Source organism: Ambystoma mexicanum, chromosome 13, assembly GCF_040938575.1.
Source record: "Ambystoma mexicanum isolate Mex_15411 chromosome 13, UKY_AmexF1_1, whole genome shotgun sequence".
Taxonomy (NCBI): Eukaryota; Metazoa; Chordata; class Amphibia; order Caudata; family Ambystomatidae; genus Ambystoma; species Ambystoma mexicanum.
Window position 1 is genome coordinate 342,075,280 of NC_090938.1, and position 18,529 is coordinate 342,093,808.

An 18,529-nucleotide genomic window follows, 5' to 3' on the forward strand; every position below is an offset into this window, starting at 1 on the left:
GCTGCTGCACTGTGTGCTGCATTCAGCACTTTTGTTACGAACCAGAGGCTCAGGTCGGGCTGCCTGAGACATCACGAGAAACTTTGTTCTCATTTTTACAGCGAGAGGTAGGAAAAACGCTACCAACACACAATAAGCAGGCGTGTGACATGTGTTAAAGAAGGCTCATTTTTAAATACTTTATTGAAAACAATACATACAAACATCTGACAAAGAACGCATTTGGCATCAGATACTGCCCGGATTGCAACTCTCTGCACGTATTTTCTGGCGAGTTTTACGGACCAAGCATCTCATTTATTGTACTATAGCACTCACATTTTCATGCGCAAATAACAGATTTAGAATGTTTTCACTTTTTAGTATTGTACCATTTTATGTGCTCGGTGCTCTTCAGTGTTAAATCCGCGGGAGAGGATGATCTGTACCCAGATCAACCCCAAAAGTGCCATACAGATATGAAACAGATAAGGCCTGAGTGATAGGCGTGCCAAGGAGTACTCGACGTGCATGCTACAGAAACGCGAAACATGCAACAAGTGAGAGACATAAAATGGGGTTTTTCACTTTAAGAAATAACATATAATATATTGAATACAATTTTTTGTTTACTTCTTAAAAGGTGTTTTATTGAGCTGTAGCCTTCCTCTTAGAGAGCAGGACTAAGAAGCCCGGCTGGAGCATTTCAGCACATTTTTATTTCCTTTTGGCGATCGCTGTGTCAGGGTGTTGGGTTGGGGCTCCAAGATTGCCGAACACCAGGCGAGCAGTCTATCATGGGGAACAGTTTAGTATACAACACCGGTGCGATGAAGGCACATGGCCTACTGTGCATTTTAAGCACCACCTATAAGCCGAAACCGTTGCATTGAAGTACAGGTAGGAGGGAGATGACATGTGAAGAGGGACACACGACTTGTTTTTTTTTGGGTTATTTATTTGTTAAATATTGTTGGTTGTTTATCGTCTAATTGACTGCCTTGGGCCATGCTTACCTCTTTGGCCATTCCCACCCACTCCTTGCCCCTCCCACCCAAAACTCAACCCCTGGTATCTATGTTGTTTCTAAGCAGTCTGCTGTGAGTTAATGGCTTAATTGCCGCTGTAAATGGCTACCGGTATAATAACAAAAATCTTACCCAATTCTACCTGTCCTTAACTCACTACCCCACCCCCTCTATTCCCACCTCTCCCCTCTCACCCAATCTACCCTTATCCCCACCCTACTCTACCACCACTGACTATACCCCAAACCACTCTACACCTACCCCACTCTTCGCTACCCACAATATCCCACACCACTGTACACCTACCCTACCCACTGCCCCACCCCACTGTACCCCTATCCATCAAACCACTGTAGACTGGCAAGGTGACACGAGGTCCTTTGATCCCAATAGATTTCGCCCAGCCTTTCCATATCTTCAGATCACTACCGAGTTAAGGTACGTGTTTGTTGAGTCTTCAACTTACCCCAGACCTACGCTAGTTGTTCAAGATCAGACAGGCAGTCAAAGTGAACAGGCACGCCTTTGACAATGTCTCTTCGGATGTAGGTAGATGCACAAAGTATTCTATTCTGAGGTCCATGCATTCTGCCATGTAAGCGCCAAACAGCCCTTTCACGGGAAGACCCTTCAAAAAGTAAAGACTCCGCTTTCTGTATGTTGGCATGTAGCACGTAGCCCATCTTGGCAGATAGCGTACATCACATTGCATCTAGTGGTGGCCCCATGTTGTGATTCTTCACTTGCCAAATCATAGCAGTGCTAAAAGGTCATGGCCAAGAGGCCTCAGCGGCAGGGGATCTGCGTCCAGTGCAAATTGGCACATGCCAAAACGTCCTGAACAATGGAGAAGGCAAAGAAGTTTCATTAGTGGTGTAATGGGAGGATAAATCGTGTTCCAGATGTTGGGGACATCCCTCAGACCTGTTAAGGGCCTCCATCACACCACTGAGGAATCATCCTTGTTTGTTACTGTTTGCAATGAATGATTGAAGGAGTTGCGTATCTTCAGATCTATAGATTCCTGCTATGATATGACATGATATTGTATTTGAATTGTACTCATACACGCGTGTTTCAGAGCGTGACGAGGCAAGGGAGGGGAAGAAGGGAGGACAAAACAGCGATCTTCCTAGGCCCAGTGACATTGAGAATGCTCAAGTGCAGGGGAGAGGGAGGGAGGAAAGTACAAGGAGAGGGGCGAGGTGGAACGTGCCGAGGAAGGGATAAAAACAACAACAACTGGTAGCGCAGCCAGCAGGGTGGCAAGTGCGAGGTTTAAAGCGCAGACAAGGGGTGTCTGATAAGTGCAGGTAAGGGCACTGTAGGGTTACAGATACAGACCCAAGTGCAAGGATTGCGTGCAAGGGTTGCCAGGAGGCAGTGCAGGTGTGCGGCTGGGTGGGCAGGGACCTTGGCCCGAAATCAGAGGGTAGCCAGGTGCACGGAGCCGAAGCAGACAGATCAGCAGGGGAGCGGAAGAGCAAAGGCAGAAGCAAAGAGGAAGGTCTTGAGGTGCTTCCGGAACCAGAGATGGTTCTCCTCAAGTTTCAGTGTGGCAGGCAGGCTGTTCCAGAGGGAGGCCCCAGCTGAGGAAAGAGATCTACCCCCAACTCGTTGCTTGGAGAAGCGACCGGCCCTGAGGGAGTTGGAGGTGGAGGAGAAAAGAGCTCGAGTGGGAAGGTATTTACGGAGGGAGAGTTGAAGGTATTTTGGACCCAGGCCCCAGTAAGCCTTGTGGACAATGCAGAGGGACTTGAATTTAACCCTTGCAGCCACTGGGAGCAATGAAAAGATTTCAGGGCTGGAGAGATACGATCCCTGGGCTTCAGACCAAGGAAACGTCTTGCAGTCCTGTTCTGGATGAGTTGCAGAGGACAGAGAGAAGAAGCAGGCAGATTTAGAAAGAGGCTGTTGCAGTAGTCTAGCCTAGAGAGAATCAGAGCTCTAGATACAGTAAGCTTCTGGGGGAAGGAGAGGAAAGGAACAATACCTCTGCAAATGTACAGTTGGTAGTTTGACTTCTTAGAGATGTCAGAGATGTGAGAAGAAAAGGAGAGTGTGGAGTCGAAGATGACCCCAAGGTTCTTAGCCTCAAAGGTGGGAGCAGGAAGAGGGCCAAGGGAGGCCGGCCAGAGAGTGGCAGGAAAGGAGGGTGCAGGTGTGCCGATGAGGAGAATCTCTGCCTAAATGGGATTAAGGCAGAGATCATTGGCGGCAGACCAGTCCTGGATGGCAGACAGACGGTCAGAGATGAGGGAGGGAAGCCTGAAAACAAGCAGAGTGTCATCCGCATAGCACTGAAAGTTGAAGCAGAGAGCTGCAATGCGGTGGGAAATGGGTGCCAGGTATTGGTTGAACAGCCAGGGAGAGAGGTTAGACCCGTGGGGAACACCACAAGTAGAGAATGAGATGGCGAAAAGGAAGGACCCAAGTTGGACCTGGGAGGGCCGATCAGAGTGGAAAGAGGTCATCCAGGCCAGGGCCTGATCAGTGATACCCGGCTTATCACGGAGACAGTTGAGCAGGATGGCATGGTTGACCGTGTCAAAGGCAGAAGAGAAATCGAGTAGGATGAGGACCCAAAAGGGATGTTAGAGTCATGGTTGGACAGCAGGTCTTCACAGGTGTTCAGGAGAGCAGTTTCCATGCTTCTGACAGCTCTGAAGCCAGGCTGATGGTCATGGAGACAACCAACAGAGTCGGTGTGAAGATTAAGCTGGGAGATGGTCAGCTTTTCCAAGAGTTTGCCCTGGAAAGGAGTGATAGAAACCTGCGAAGTTAGCCGGGCCGGAGGGGTCGGCTGTGGAATTTTTGAGAAGAGGGTGCACAAGAGAATGCTTCAGAGTGGAGGGGAAGATTCCACAGGTGATGGAATGGTTACAGAAGTCGGCCAGATTCAGAGCAAGGGTGTCAATGTGGTCCTTGATGGTTTTGGACGAACAGGGAAGAACCTGTTTTGACTGGAATCACACAATCTCCTGGGCTTGCGCCAATCTGGTTTCCAACCAAGCCACGGCACTGAATCGGCCTTACTGGACCTAAAGATTCAATAGGATGATATCAAAGATGCCAAGAAGCAAGCCCTCCTCTTGTTACTGGGCCTGTCTGCAGCCTTCGACCATGTATACATATTGAATAAATCAAAAAGGCAGCCTATGATCGAGCCAGCCAGGAGTCAACCTGGAATTAGTCAAATGTGTTATCCATTGCGCCACTGGACCGCTGCTACAGCGTGAGCAGGAGTCAGCACTTTTGTAACGAAACAGAAGTTTCCTGCTTGAGACACAGTGAGAAACGTACTTCTCATTTTTACAAGGAGAGGTAGAAAAAAACGCTACAAGCCCACAATGAGCAGGTGAGCGAGCGTGTGCCATCATGAGAAACTTAGTTCTCATTTTTCCCAGAGGAGAGGTAGAAAAAACGCACTAACTACGAACAAACAATGTGCTTTTGTGTGCCATGCGTGACAAGGCTCATTTTTAAATACTTTCTAGAACAAAAAGGCAGCATGCGAACGAGCCAGCCAGGAGTCGAACCTGGAATCTTCTGCTCCGTAGGCAGACGCGTTATCCATTGCGCCACTGGCCCTCTGCTGCAGTGACTCTTGGAATCAGCACTTTTGTTACGACGCAGAGGCTCATCATGCGGATTGAGCCATCATGAGCAACTTAGTTCTCATTTTTATAAGGAGAGGTGGTTGAAAACACGCCTACGAACTGACAATGAGCAGGCGTGTGCCATGTGTTAGAGACATCATGAGAAATAACGTAGTTCCCATTTTTTCTCCCGAGTAGAGGTAGAAACACGCTGCAACAGTGACTACAAACACACAATGAGCTTTCGAGTGCCTTGCGTGAGAAGGCTCATTTTTAAATACAGAACAAAAAGGCAGCATTTGAACGAGCCAGCCAGGAGTCGAACCTGGAATCTTCTGCTACTTTTGTTACGAACCAGAGGCTCAGGTCGGGCTGCCTGAGACATCACGAGAAACTTTGTTCTCATTTTTACAGCGAGAGGTAGGAAAAACGCTACCAACACACAATAAGCAGGCGTGTGACATGTGTTAAAGAAGGCTCATTTTTAAATACTTTATTGAAAACAATACATACACACATCTGACAAAGAACACATTTGGCATCAGATACTGCCCGGATTGCAACTGTCTGCACGTATTTTCTGGCGAGTTTTACGGACCAAGCATCTCATTTATTGTACGATAGCACTCACATTTTCATGCGCAAATAACAGATTTAGACTGTTTTCACTTTTTAGTATTGTACCATTTTATGTGCTCGGTGCTCTTCAGTGTTAAATCCGCGGGAGAGGATGATCTGTACCCAGATCAACCCCAAAAGTACCATACAGATATGAAACAGGTAAGGCCTGAGTGATAGGCGTGCCAAGGAGTACTCGACGTGCATGCCACAGAAACGCGAAACATGCAACAAGTGAGAGACATAAAATGGGGTTTTTCACTTTAAGAAATAACATATAATATATTGAATACAATTTTTTGTTTACTTCTTAAAAGGTGTTTTATTGAGCTGCAGCCTTCCTCTTAGAGAGCAGGACTAAGAAGCCCGGCTGGAGCATTTCAGCACATTTTTATTTCCTTTTGGCGATCGCTGTGTCAGGGTGTTGGGTTGGGGCTCCAAGATTGCCGAACACCAGGCGAGCAGTCTATCATGGGGAACAGTTTAGTATACAACACCGGTGCGATGAAGGTACATGGCCTACTGTGCATTTTAAGCACCACCTATAAGCCGAAACCGTTGCATTGAAGTACAGGTAGGAGGGAGATGACATGTGAAGAGGGACACACGACTTGTTTTTTTTTGGGTTATTTATTTGTTAAATATTGTTGGTTGTTTATCGTCTAATTGACTGCCTTGGGCCATGCTTACCTCTTTGGCCATTCCCACCCACTCCTTGCCCCTCCCACCCAAAACTCAACCCCTGGTATCTATGTTGTTTCTAAGCAGTCTGCTGTGAGTTAATGGCTTAATTGCCGCTGTAAATGGCTACCGGTATAATAACAAAAATCTTACCCAATTCTACCTGACCTTAACTCACTACCCCACCCCCTCTATTCCCACCTCTCCCCTCTCACCCAATCTACCCTTATCCCCACCCTACTCTACCACCACTGACTATACCCCAAACCACTCTACACCTACCCCACTCTTCGCTACCCACAATATCCCACACCACTGTACACCTACCCTACCCACTGCCCCACCCCACTGTACCCCTATCCATCAAACCACTGTAGACTGGCAAGGTGACACGAGGTCCTTTGATCCCAATAGATTTCGCCCAGCCTTTCCATATCTTCATATCACTACCGAGTTAAGGTACGTGTTTGTTGAGTCTTCAACTTACCCCAGACCTACGCTAGTTGTTCAAGATCAGACAGGCAGTCAAAGTGAACAGGCACGCCTTTGACAGTGTCTCTTCGGATGTAGGTAGATGCACAAAGTATTCTATTCTGAGGTCCATGCATTCTGCCATGTAAGCGCCAAACAGCCCTTTCACAGGAAGACCCTTCAAAAAGTAAAGACTCCGCTTTCTGTATGTTGGCATGTAGCACGTAGCCCATCTTGGCAGATAGCGTACATCACATTGCATCTAGTGGTGGCCCTATGTTGTGATTCTTCACTTGCCAAATCATAGCAGTGCTAAAAGGTCATGGCCAAGAGGCCTCAGCGGCAGGGGATCTGCGTCCAGTGCAAATTGGCACATGCCAAAACGTCCTGAACAATGGAGAAGGCAAAGAAGTTTCATTAGTGGTGTAATGGGAGGATAAATCGTGTTCCAGATGTTGGGGACATCCCTCAGACCTGTTAAGGGCCTCCATCACACCACTGAGGAATTATCCTTGTTTGTTACTGTTTGCAATGAATGATTGAAGGAGTTGCGTATCTTCAGATCTATAGATTCCTGCTATGATATGACATGATATTGTATTTGAATCGTACTCATACACGCGTGTTTCAGAGCGTGACGAGGCAAGGGAGGGGAAGAAGGGAGGACAAAACAGCGATCTTCCTAGGCCCAGTGACATTGAGAATGCTCAAGTGCAGGGGAGAGGGAGGGAGGAAAGTGCAAGGAGAGGGGCGAGGTGGAACGTGCCTAGGAAGGGATAAAAACAACAACAACTGGTAGCGCAGCCAGCAGGGTGGCAAGTGCGAGGTTTAAAGCGCAGACAAGGGGTGTCTGATAAGTGCAGGTAAGGGCACTGTAGGGTTACAGATACAGACCCAAGTGCAAGGATTGCGTGCAAGGGTTGCCAGGAGGCAGTGCAGGTGTGCGGCTGGGTGGGCAGGGACCTTGGCCCGAAATCAGAGGGTAGCCAGGTGCACGGAGCCGAAGCAGACAGATCAGCAGGGGAGCGGAAGAGCAAAGGCAGAAGCAAAGAGGAAGGTCTTGAGGTGCTTCCGGAACCAGAGATGGTTCTCCTCAAGTTTCAGTGTGGCAGGCAGGCTGTTCCAGAGGGAGGCCCCAGCTGAGGAAAGAGATCTACCCCCAACTCGTTGCTTGGAGAAGCGACCGGCCCTGAGGGAGTTGGAGGTGGATGAGAAAAGAGCTCGAGTGGGAAGGTATTTACGGAGGGAGAGTTGAAGGTATTTTGGACCCAGGCCCCAGTAAGCCTTGTGGACAATGCAGAGGGACTTGAATTTAACCCTTGCAGCCACTGGGAGCAATGAAAAGATTTCAGGGCTGGAGAGATACGATCCCTGGGCTTCAGACCAAGGAAACGTCTTGCAGTCCTGTTCTGGATGAGTTGCAGAGGACAGAGAGAAGAAGCAGGCAGATTTAGAAAGAGGCTGTTGCAGTAGTCTAGCCTAGAGAGAATCAGAGCTCTAGATACAGTAAGCTTCTGGGGGAAGGAGAGGAAAGGAACAATACCTCTGCAAATGTACAGTTGGTAGTTTGACTTCTTAGAGATGTCAGAGATGTGAGAAGAAAAGGAGAGTGTGGAGTCGAAGATGACCCCAAGGTTCTTAGCCTCAAAGGTGGGAGCAGGAAGAGGGCCAAGGGAGGCCGGCCAGAGAGTGGCAGGAAAGGAGGGTGCAGGTGTGCCGATGAGGAGAATCTCTGCCTAAATGGGATTAAGGCAGAGATCATTGGCGGCAGACCAGTCCTGGATGGCAGACAGACGGTCAGAGATGAGGGAGGGAAGCCTGAAAACAAGCAGAGTGTCATCCGCATAGCACTGAAAGTTGAAGCAGAGAGCTGCAATGCGGTGGGAAATGGGTGCCAGGTATTGGTTGAACAGCCAGGGAGAGAGGTTAGACCCGTGGGGAACACCACAAGTAGAGAATGAGATGGCGAAAAGGAAGGACCCAAGTTGGACCTGGGAGGGCCGATCAGAGTGGAAAGAGGTCATCCAGGCCAGGGCCTGATCAGTGATACCCGGCTTATCACGGAGACAGTTGAGCAGGATGGCATGGTTGACCGTGTCAAAGGCAGAAGAGAAATCGAGTAGGATGAGGACCCAAAAGGGATGTTAGAGTCATGGTTGGACAGCAGGTCTTCACAGGTGTTCAGGAGAGCAGTTTCCATGCTTCTGACAGCTCTGAAGCCAGGCTGATGGTCATGGAGACAACCAACAGAGTCGGTGTGAAGATTAGGCTGGGTGATGGTCAGCTTTTCCAAGAGTTTGCCCTGGAAAGGAGTGATAGAAACCTGCGAAGTTAGCCGGGCCGGAGGGGTCGGCTGTGGAATTTTTGAGAAGAGGGTGCACAAGAGAATGCTTCAGAGTGGAGGGGAAGATTCCACAGGTGATGGAATGGTTACAGAAGTCGGCCAGATTCAGAGCAAGGGTGTCAATGTGGTCCTTGATGGTTTTGGACGAACAGGGAAGAACCTGTTTTGACTGGAATCACACAATCTCCTGGGCTTGCGCCAATCTGGTTTCCAACTAAGCCACGGCACTGAATCGGCCTTACTGGACATAAAGATTCAACAGGATGATATCAAAGATGCCAAGAAGCAAGCCCTCCTCTTGTTACTGGGCCTGTCTGCAGCCTTCGACCATGTATACATATTGAATAAATCAAAAAGGCAGCCTATGATCGAGCCAGCCAGGAGTCAACCTGGAATTAGTCAAATGTGTTATCCATTGCGCCACTGGACCGCTGCTACAGCGTGAGCAGGAGTCAGCACTTTTGTAACGAAACAGAAGTTTCCTGCTTGAGACACAGTGAGAAACGTACTTCTCATTTTTACAAGGAGAGGTAGAAAAAAACGCTACAAGCCCACAATGAGCAGGTGAGCGAGCGTGTGCCATCATGAGAAACTTAGTTCTCATTTTTCCCAGAGGAGAGGTAGAAAAAACGCACTAACTACGAACAAACAATGTGCTTTTGTGTGCCATGCGTGACAAGGCTCATTTTTAAATACTTTCTAGAACAAAAAGGCAGCATGCGAACGAGCCAGCCAGGAGTCGAACCTGGAATCTTCTGCTCCGTAGGCAGACGCGTTATCCATTGCGCCACTGGCCCTCTGCTGCAGTGACTCTTGGAATCAGCACTTTTGTTACGACGCAGAGGCTCATCATGCGGATTGAGCCATCATGAGCAACTTAGTTCTCATTTTTATAAGGAGAGGTGGTTGAAAACACGCCTACGAACTGACAATGAGCAGGCGTGTGCCATGTGTTAGAGACATCATGAGAAATAACGTAGTTCCCATTTTTTCTCCCGAGTAGAGGTAGAAACACGCTGCAACAGTGACTACAAACACACAATGAGCTTTCGAGTGCCTTGCGTGAGAAGGCTCATTTTTAAATACAGAACAAAAAGGCAGCATTTGAACGAGCCAGCCAGAAGTCGAACCTGGAATCTTCTGCTCCGTAGGCAGACGCGTTATCCATTGCGCCACTGGCCCGCTGCTGCACTGTGAGCTGCATTCAGCACTTTTGTTACGAACCAGAGGCTCAGGTCGGGCTGCCTGAGACATCACGAGAAACTTTGTTCTCATTTTTACAGCGAGAGGTAGGAAAAACGCTACCAACACCATAAGCAGGCGTGTGACATGTGTTAAAGAAGGCTCATTTTTAAATACTTTATTGAAAACAATACATACAAACATCTGACAAAGAACGCATTTGGCATCAGATACTGCCCGTATTGCAACTCTCTGCACGTATTTTCTGGCGAGTTTTATGGACCAAGCATCTCATTTATTGTACGATAGCACTCACATTTTCATGCGCAAATAACAGATTTAGACTGTTTTCACTTTTTAGTATTGTACCATTTTATGTGCTCGGTGCTCTTCAGTGTTAAATCCGCGGGAGAGGATGATCTGTACCCAGATCAACCCCAAAAGTGCCATACAGATATGAAACAGGTAAGGCCTGAGTGATAGGCGTACCAAGGAGTACTCGACGTGCATGCTACAGAAACGCGAAACATGCAATAAGTGAGAGACATAAAATGGGGTTTTTCACTTTAAGAAAATAACATATAATATATTGAATACAATTTTTTGTTTACTTCTTAAAAGGTGTTTTATTGAGCTGTAGCCTTCCTCTTAGAGAGCAGGACTAAGAAGCCCGGCTGGAGCATTTCAGCACATTTTAATTTCCTTTTGGCGATCGCTGTGTCAGGGTGTTGGGTTGGGGCTCCAAGATTGCCGAACACCAGGCGAGCAGTCTATCATGGGGAACAGTTTAGTATACAACACCGGTGCGATGAAGGCACATGGCCTACTGTGCATTTTAAGCACCACCTATAAGCCGAAACCGTTGCATTGAAGTACAGGTAGGAGGGAGATGACATGTGAAGAGGGACACACGACTTGGTTTTTTTTGGGTTATTTATTTGTTAAATATTGTTGGTTGTTTATCGTCTAATTGACTGCCTTGGGCCATGCTTACCTCTTTGGCCATTCCCACCCACTCCTTGCCCCTCCCACCCAAAACTCAACCCCTGGTATCTATGTTGTTTCTAAGCAGTCTGCTGTGAGTTAATGGCTTAATTGCCGCTGTAAATGGCTACCGGTATAATAACAAAAATCTTACCCAATTCTACCTGTCCTTAACTCACTACCCCACCCCCTCTATTCCCACCTCTCCCCTCTCACCCAATCTACCCTTATCCCCACCCTACTCTACCACCACTGACTATACCCCAAACCACTCTACACCTACCCCACTCTTCGCTACCCACAATATCCCACACCACTGTAGACCTACCCTACCCACTGCCCCACCCCACTGTACCCCTATCCATCAAACCACTGTAGACTGGCAAGGTGACACGAGGTCCTTTGATCCCAATAGATTTCGCCCAGCCTTTCCATATCTTCAGATCACTACCGAGTTAAGGTACGTGTTTGTTGAGTCTTCAACTTACCCCAGACCTACGCTAGTTGTTCAAGATCAGACAGGCAGTCAAAGTGAACAGGCACGCCTTTGACAGTGTCTCTTCGGATGTAGGTAGATGCACAAAGTATTGTATTCTGAGGTCCATGCATTCTGCCATGTAAGCGCCAAACAGCCCTTTCACGGGAAGACCCTTCAAAAAGTAAAGACTCCGCTTTCTGTATGTTGGCATGTAGCACGTAGCCCATCTTGGCAGATAGCGTACATCACATTGCATCTAGTGGTGGCCCTATGTTGTGATTCTTCACTTGCCAAATCATAGCAGTGCTAAAAGGTCATGGCCAAGAGGCCTCAGCGGCAGGGGATCTGCGTCCAGTGCAAATTGGCACATGCCAAAACGTCCTGAACAATGGAGAAGGCAAAGAAGTTTCATTAGTGGTGTAATGGGAGGATAAATCGTGTTCCAGATGTTGGGGACATCCCTCAGACCTGTTAAGGGCCTCCATCACACCACTGAGGAATTATCCTTGTTTGTTACTGTTTGCAATGAATGATTGAAGGAGTTGCGTATCTTCAGATCTATAGATTCCTGCTATGATATGACATGATATTGTATTTGAATCGTACTCATACACGCGTGTTTCAGAGCGTGACGAGGCAAGGGAGGGGAAGAAGGGAGGACAAAACAGCGATCTTCCTAGGCCCAGTTACATTGAGAATGCTCAAGTGCAGGGGAGAGGGAGGGAGGAAAGTGCAAGGAGAGGGGCGAGGTGGAACGTGCCTAGGAAGGGATAAAAACAACAACAACTGGTAGCGCAGCCAGCAGGGTGGCAAGTGCGAGGTTTAAAGCGCAGACAAGGGGTGTCTGATAAGTGCAGGTAAGGGCACTGTAGGGTTACAGATACAGACCCAAGTGCAAGGATTGCGTGCAAGGGTTGCCAGGAGGCAGTGCAGGTGTGCGGCTGGGTGGGCAGGGACCTTGGCCCGAAATCAGAGGGTAGCCAGGTGCACGGAGCCGAAGCAGACAGATCAGCAGGGGAGCGGAAGAGCAAAGGCAGAAGCAAAGAGGAAGGTCTTGAGGTGCTTCCGGAACCAGAGATGGTTCTCCTCAAGTTTCAGTGTGGCAGGCAGGCTGTTCCAGAGGGAGGCCCCAGCTGAGGAAAGAGATCTACCCCCAACTCGTTGCTTGGAGAAGCGACCGGCCCTGAGGGAGTTGGAGGTGGAGGAGAAAAGAGCTCGAGTGGGAAGGTATTTACGGAGGGAGAGTTGAAGGTATTTTGGACCCAGGCCCCAGTAAGCCTTGTGGACAATGCAGAGGGACTTGAATTTAACCCTTGCAGCCACTGGGAGCAATGAAAAGATTTCAGGGCTGGAGAGATACGATCCCTGGGCTTCAGACCAAGGAAACGTCTTGCAGTCCTGTTCTGGATGAGTTGCAGAGGACAGAGAGAAGAAGCAGGCAGATTTAGAAAGAGGCTGTTGCAGTAGTCTAGCCTAGAGAGAATCAGAGCTCTAGATACAGTAAGCTTCTGGGGGAAGGAGAGGAAAGGAACAATACCTCTGCAAATGTACAGTTGGTAGTTTGACTTCTTAGAGATGTCAGAGATGTGAGAAGAAAAGGAGAGTGTGGAGTCGAAGATGACCCCAAGGTTCTTAGCCTCAAAGGTGGGAGCAGGAAGAGGGCCAAGGGAGGCCGGCCAGAGAGTGGCAGGAAAGGAGGGTGCAGGTGTGCCGATGAGGAGAATCTCTGCCTAAATGGGATTAAGGCAGAGATCATTGGCAGCAGACCAGTCCTGGATGGCAGACAGACGGTCAGAGATGAGGGAGGGAAGCCTGAAAACAAGCAGAGTGTCATCCGCATAGCACTGAAAGTTGAAGCAGAGAGCTGCAATGCGGTGGGAAATGGGTGCCAGGTATTGGTTGAACAGCCAGGGAGAGAGGTTAGACCCGTGGGGAACACCACAAGTAGAGAATGAGATGGCGAAAAGGAAGGACCCAAGTTGGACCTGGGAGGGCCGATCAGAGTGGAAAGAGGTCATCCAGGCCAGGGCCTGATCAGTGATACCCGGCTTATCACGGAGACAGTTGAGCAGGATGGCATGGTTGACCGTGTCAAAGGCAGAAGAGAAATCGAGTAGGATGAGGACCCAAAAGGGATGTTAGAGTCATGGTTGGACAGCAGGTCTTCACAGGTGTTCAGGAGAGCAGTTTCCATGCTTCTGACAGCTCTGAAGCCAGGCTGATGGTCATGGAGACAACCAACAGAGTCGGTGTGAAGATTAAGCTGGGAGATGGTCAGCTTTTCCAAGAGTTTGCCCTGGAAAGGAGTGATAGAAACCTGCGAAGTTAGCCGGGCCGGAGGGGTCGGCTGTGGAATTTTTGAGAAGAGGGTGCACAAGAGAATGCTTCAGAGTGGAGGGGAAGATTCCACAGGTGATGGAATGGTTACAGAAGTCGGCCAGATTCAGAGCAAGGGTGTCAATGTGGTCCTTGATGGTTTTGGACGAACAGGGAAGAACCTGTTTTGACTGGAATCACACAATCTCCTGGGCTTGCGCCAATCTGGTTTCCAACCAAGCCACGGCACTGAATCGGCCTTACTGGACCTAAAGATTCAACAGGATGATATCAAAGATGCCAAGAAGCAAGCCCTCCTCTTGTTACTGGGCCTGTCTGCAGCCTTCGACCATGTATACATATTGAATAAATCAAAAAGGCAGCCTATGATCGAGCCAGCCAGGAGTCAACCTGGAATTAGTCAAATGTGTTATCCATTGCGCCACTGGACCGCTGCTACAGCGTGAGCAGGAGTCAGCACTTTTGTAACGAAACAGAAGTTTCCTGCTTGAGACACAGTGAGAAACGTACTTCTCATTTTTACAAGGAGAGGTAGAAAAAAACGCTACAAGCCCACAATGAGCAGGTGAGCGAGCGTGTGCCATCATGAGAAACTTAGTTCTCATTTTTCCAAGAGGAGAGGTAGAAAAAACGCACTAACTACGAACAAACAATGTGCTTTTGTGTGCCATGCGTGACAAGGCTCATTTTTAAATACTTTCTAGAACAAAAAGGCAGCATGCGAACGAGCCAGCCAGGAGTCGAACCTGGAATCTTCTGCTCCGTAGGCAGACGCGTTATCCATTGCGCCACTGGCCCTCTGCTGCAGTGACTCTTGGAATCAGCACTTTTGTTACGACGCAGATGCTCATCATGCGGATTGAGCCATCATGAGCAACTTAGTTCTCATTTTTATAAGGAGAGGTGGTTGAAAACACGCCTACGAACTGACAATGAGCAGGCGTGTGCCATGTGTTAGAGACATCATGAGAAATAACGTAGTTCCCATTTTTTCTCCCGAGTAGAGGTAGAAACACGCTGCAACAGTGACTACAAACACACAATGAGCTTTCGAGTGCCTTGCGTGAGAAGGCTCATATTTAAATACAGAACAGGCAGCATTTGAACGAGCCAGCCAGGGAATCTTCTGCTCCGTAGGCAGACGCGTTATCCATTGCGCCACTGGCCCGCTGCTGCACTGTGTGCTGCATTCAGCACTTTTGTTACGAACCAGAGGCTCAGGTCGGGCTGCCTGAGACATCACGAGAAACTTTGTTCTCATTTTTACAGCGAGAGGTAGGAAAAACGCTACCAACACACAATAAGCAGGCGTGTGACATGTGTTAAAGAAGGCTCATTTTTAAATACTTTATTGAAAACAATAAATACAAACATCTGACAAAGAACGCATTTGGCATCAGATACTGCCCGGATTGCAACTCTCTGCACGTATTTTCTGGCGAGTTTTACGGACCAAGCATCTCATTTATTGTACGATAGCACTCACATTTTCATGCGCAAATAACAGATTTAGAATGTTTTCACTTTTTAGTATTGTACCATTTTATGTGCTCGGTGCTCTTCAGTGTTAAATCCGCGGGAGAGGATGATCTGTACCCAGATCAACCCCAAAAGTGCCATACAGATATGAAACAGATAAGGCCTGAGTGATAGGCGTGCCAAGGAGTACTCGACGTGCATGCTACAGAAACGCGAAACATGCAACAAGTGAGAGACATAAAATGGGGTTTTTCACTTTAAGAAATAACATATAATATATTGAATACAATTTTTTGTTTACTTCTTAAAAGGTGTTTTATTGAGCTGTAGCCTTCCTCTTAGAGAGCAGGACTAAGAAGCCCGGCTGGAGCATTTCAGCACATTTTTATTTCCTTTTGGCGATCGCTGTGTCAGGGTGTTGGGTTGGGGCTCCAAGATTGCCGAACACCAGGCGAGCAGTCTATCATGGGGAACAGTTTAGTATACAACACCGGTGCGATGAAGGCACATGGCCTACTGTGCATTTTAAGCACCACCTATAAGCCGAAACCGTTGCATTGAAGTACAGGTAGGAGGGAGATGACATGTGAAGAGGGACACACGACTTGTTTTTTTTTGGGTTATTTATTTGTTAAATATTGTTGGTTGTTTATCGTCTAATTGACTGCCTTGGGCCATGCTTACCTCTTTGGCCATTCCCACCCACTCCTTGCCCCTCCCACCCAAAACTCAACCCCTGGTATCTATGTTGTTTCTAAGCAGTCTGCTGTGAGTTAATGGCTTAATTGCCGCTGTAAATGGCTACCGGTATAATAACAAAAATCTTACCCAATTCTACCTGTCCTTAACTCACTACCCCACCCCCTCTATTCCCACCTCTCCCCTCTCACCCAATCTACCCTTATCCCCACCCTACTCTACCACCACTGACTATACCCCAAACCACTCTACACCTACCCCACTCTTCGCTACCCACAATATCCCACACCACTGTACACCTACCCTACCCACTGCCCCACCCCACTGTACCCCTATCCATCAAACCACTGTAGACTGGCAAGGTGACACGAGGTCCTTTGATCCCAATAGATTTCGCCCAGCCTTTCCATATCTTCAGATCACTACCGAGTTAAGGTACGTGTTTGTTGAGTCTTCAACTTACCCCAGACCTACGCTAGTTGTTCAAGATCAGACAGGCAGTCAAAGTGAACAGGCACGCCTTTGACAGTGTCTCTTCGGATGTAGGTAGATGCACAAAGTATTCTATTCTGAGGTCCATGCATTCTGCCATGTAAGCGCCAAACAGCCCTTTCACGGGAAGACCCTTCAAAAAGTAAAGACTCCGCTTTCTGTATGTTGGCATGTAGCACGTAGCCCATCTTGGCAGATAGCGTACATCACATTGCATCTAGTGGTGGCCCCATGTTGTGATTCTTCACTTGCCAAATCATAGCAGTGCTAAAAGGTCATGGCCAAGAGGCCTCAGCGGCAGGGGATCTGCGTCCAGTGCAAATTGGCACATGCCAAAACGTCCTGAACAATGGAGAAGGCAAAGAAGTTTCATTAGTGGTGTAATGGGAGGATAAATCGTGTTCCAGATGTTGGGGACATCCCTCAGACCTGTTAAGGGCCTCCATCACACCACTGAGGAATCATCCTTGTTTGTTACTGTTTGCAATGAATGATTGAAGGAGTTGCGTATCTTCAGATCTATAGATTCCTGCTATGATATGACATGATATTGTATTTGAATCGTACTCATACACGCGTGTTTCAGAGCGTGACGAGGCAAGGGAGGGGAAGAAGGGAGGACAAAACAGCGATCTTCCTAGGCCCAGTGACATTGAGAATGCTCAAGTGCAGGGGAGAGGGAGGGAGGAAAGTGCAAGGAGAGGGGCGAGGTGGAACGTGCCTAGGAAGGGATAAAAACAACAACAACTGGTAGCGCAGCCAGCAGGGTGGCAAGTGCGAGGTTTAAAGCGCAGACAAGGGGTGTCTGATAAGTGCAGGTAAGGGCACTGTAGGGTTACAGATACAGACCCAAGTGCAAGGATTGCGTGCAAGGGTTGCCAGGAGGCAGTGCAGGTGTGCGGCTGGGTGGGCAGGGACCTTGGCCCGAAATCAGAGGGTAGCCAGGTGCACGGAGCCGAAGCAGACAGATCAGCAGGGGAGCGGAAGAGCAAAGGCAGAAGCAAAGAGGAAGGTCTTGAGGTGCTTCCGGAACCAGAGATGGTTCTCCTCAAGTTTCAGTGTGGCAGGCAGGCTGTTCCAGAGGGAGGCCCCAGCTGAGGAAAGAGATCTACCCCCAACTCGTTGCTTGGAGAAGCGACCGGCCCTGAGGGAGTTGGAGGTGGAGGAGAAAAGAGCTCGAGTGGGAAGGTATTTACGGAGGGAGAGTTGAAGGTATTTTGGACCCAGGCCCCAGTAAGCCTTGTGGACAATGCAGAGGGACTTGAATTTAACCCTTGCAGCCACTGGGAGCAATGAAAAGATTTCAGGGCTGGAGAGATACGATCCCTGGGCTTCAGACCAAGGAAACGTCTTGCAGTCCTGTTCTGGATGAGTTGCAGAGGACAGAGAGAAGAAGCAGGCAGATTTAGAAAGAGGCTGTTGCAGTAGTCTAGCCTAGAGAGAATCAGAGCTCTAGATACAGTAAGCTTCTGGGGGAAGGAGAGGAAAGGAACAATACCTCTGCAAATGTACAGTTGGTAGTTTGACTTCTTAGAGATGTCAGAGATGTGAGAAGAAAAGGAGAGTGTGGAGTCGAAGATGACCCCAAGGTTCTTAGCCTCAAAGGTGGGAGCAGGAAGAGGGCCAAGGGAGGCCGGCCAGAGAGTGGCAGGAAAGGAGGGTGCAGGTGTGCCGATGAGGAGAATCTCTGCCTAAATGGGATTAAGGCAGAGATCATTGGCGGCAGACCAGTCCTGGATGGCAGACAGACGGTCAGAGATGAGGGAGGGAAGCCTGAAAACAAGCAGAGTGTCATCCGCATAGCACTGAAAGTTGAAGCAGAGAGCTGCAATGCGGTGGGAAATGGGTGCCAGGTATTGGTTGAACAGCCAGGGAGAGAGGTTAGACCCGTGGGGAAAACCACAAGTAGAGAATGAGATGGCGAAAAGGAAGGACCCAAGTTGGACCTGGGAGGGCCGATCAGAGTGGAAAGAGGTCATCCAGGCCAGGGCCTGATCAGTGATACCCGGCTTATCACGGAGACAGTTGAGCAGGATGGCATGGTTGACCGTGTCAAAGGCAGAAGAGAAATCGAGTAGGATGAGGACCCAAAAGGGATGTTAGAGTCATGGTTGGACAGCAGGTCTTCACAGGTGTTCAGGAGAGCAGTTTCCATGCT

The 18,529-nt window shown here is 48.6% G+C and overlaps 4 non-coding genes across 4 annotated transcripts; all 4 read right to left on the bottom strand.

Moving 5' to 3' along the window:
- Positions 1 to 4,525: 4,525 nt before the first annotated feature.
- On the bottom strand, positions 4,526 to 4,598 carry TRNAR-ACG (transfer RNA arginine (anticodon ACG)). The gene has a single exon. It is a non-coding gene; the product is annotated as a tRNA-Arg (tRNA).
- Positions 4,599 to 9,444: 4,846 nt separating this feature from the next.
- TRNAR-ACG (transfer RNA arginine (anticodon ACG)) lies at positions 9,445 to 9,517 on the bottom strand. Its single transcript has one exon. It is a non-coding gene; the product is annotated as a tRNA-Arg (tRNA).
- A 312-nt stretch (positions 9,518 to 9,829) lies between these two features.
- TRNAR-ACG (transfer RNA arginine (anticodon ACG)) lies at positions 9,830 to 9,902 on the bottom strand. Its single transcript has one exon. It is a non-coding gene; the product is annotated as a tRNA-Arg (tRNA).
- Positions 9,903 to 14,426: 4,524 nt separating this feature from the next.
- TRNAR-ACG (transfer RNA arginine (anticodon ACG)) lies at positions 14,427 to 14,499 on the bottom strand. Its single transcript has one exon. It is a non-coding gene; the product is annotated as a tRNA-Arg (tRNA).
- Between the last annotated feature and the right edge of the window lie 4,030 nt (positions 14,500 to 18,529).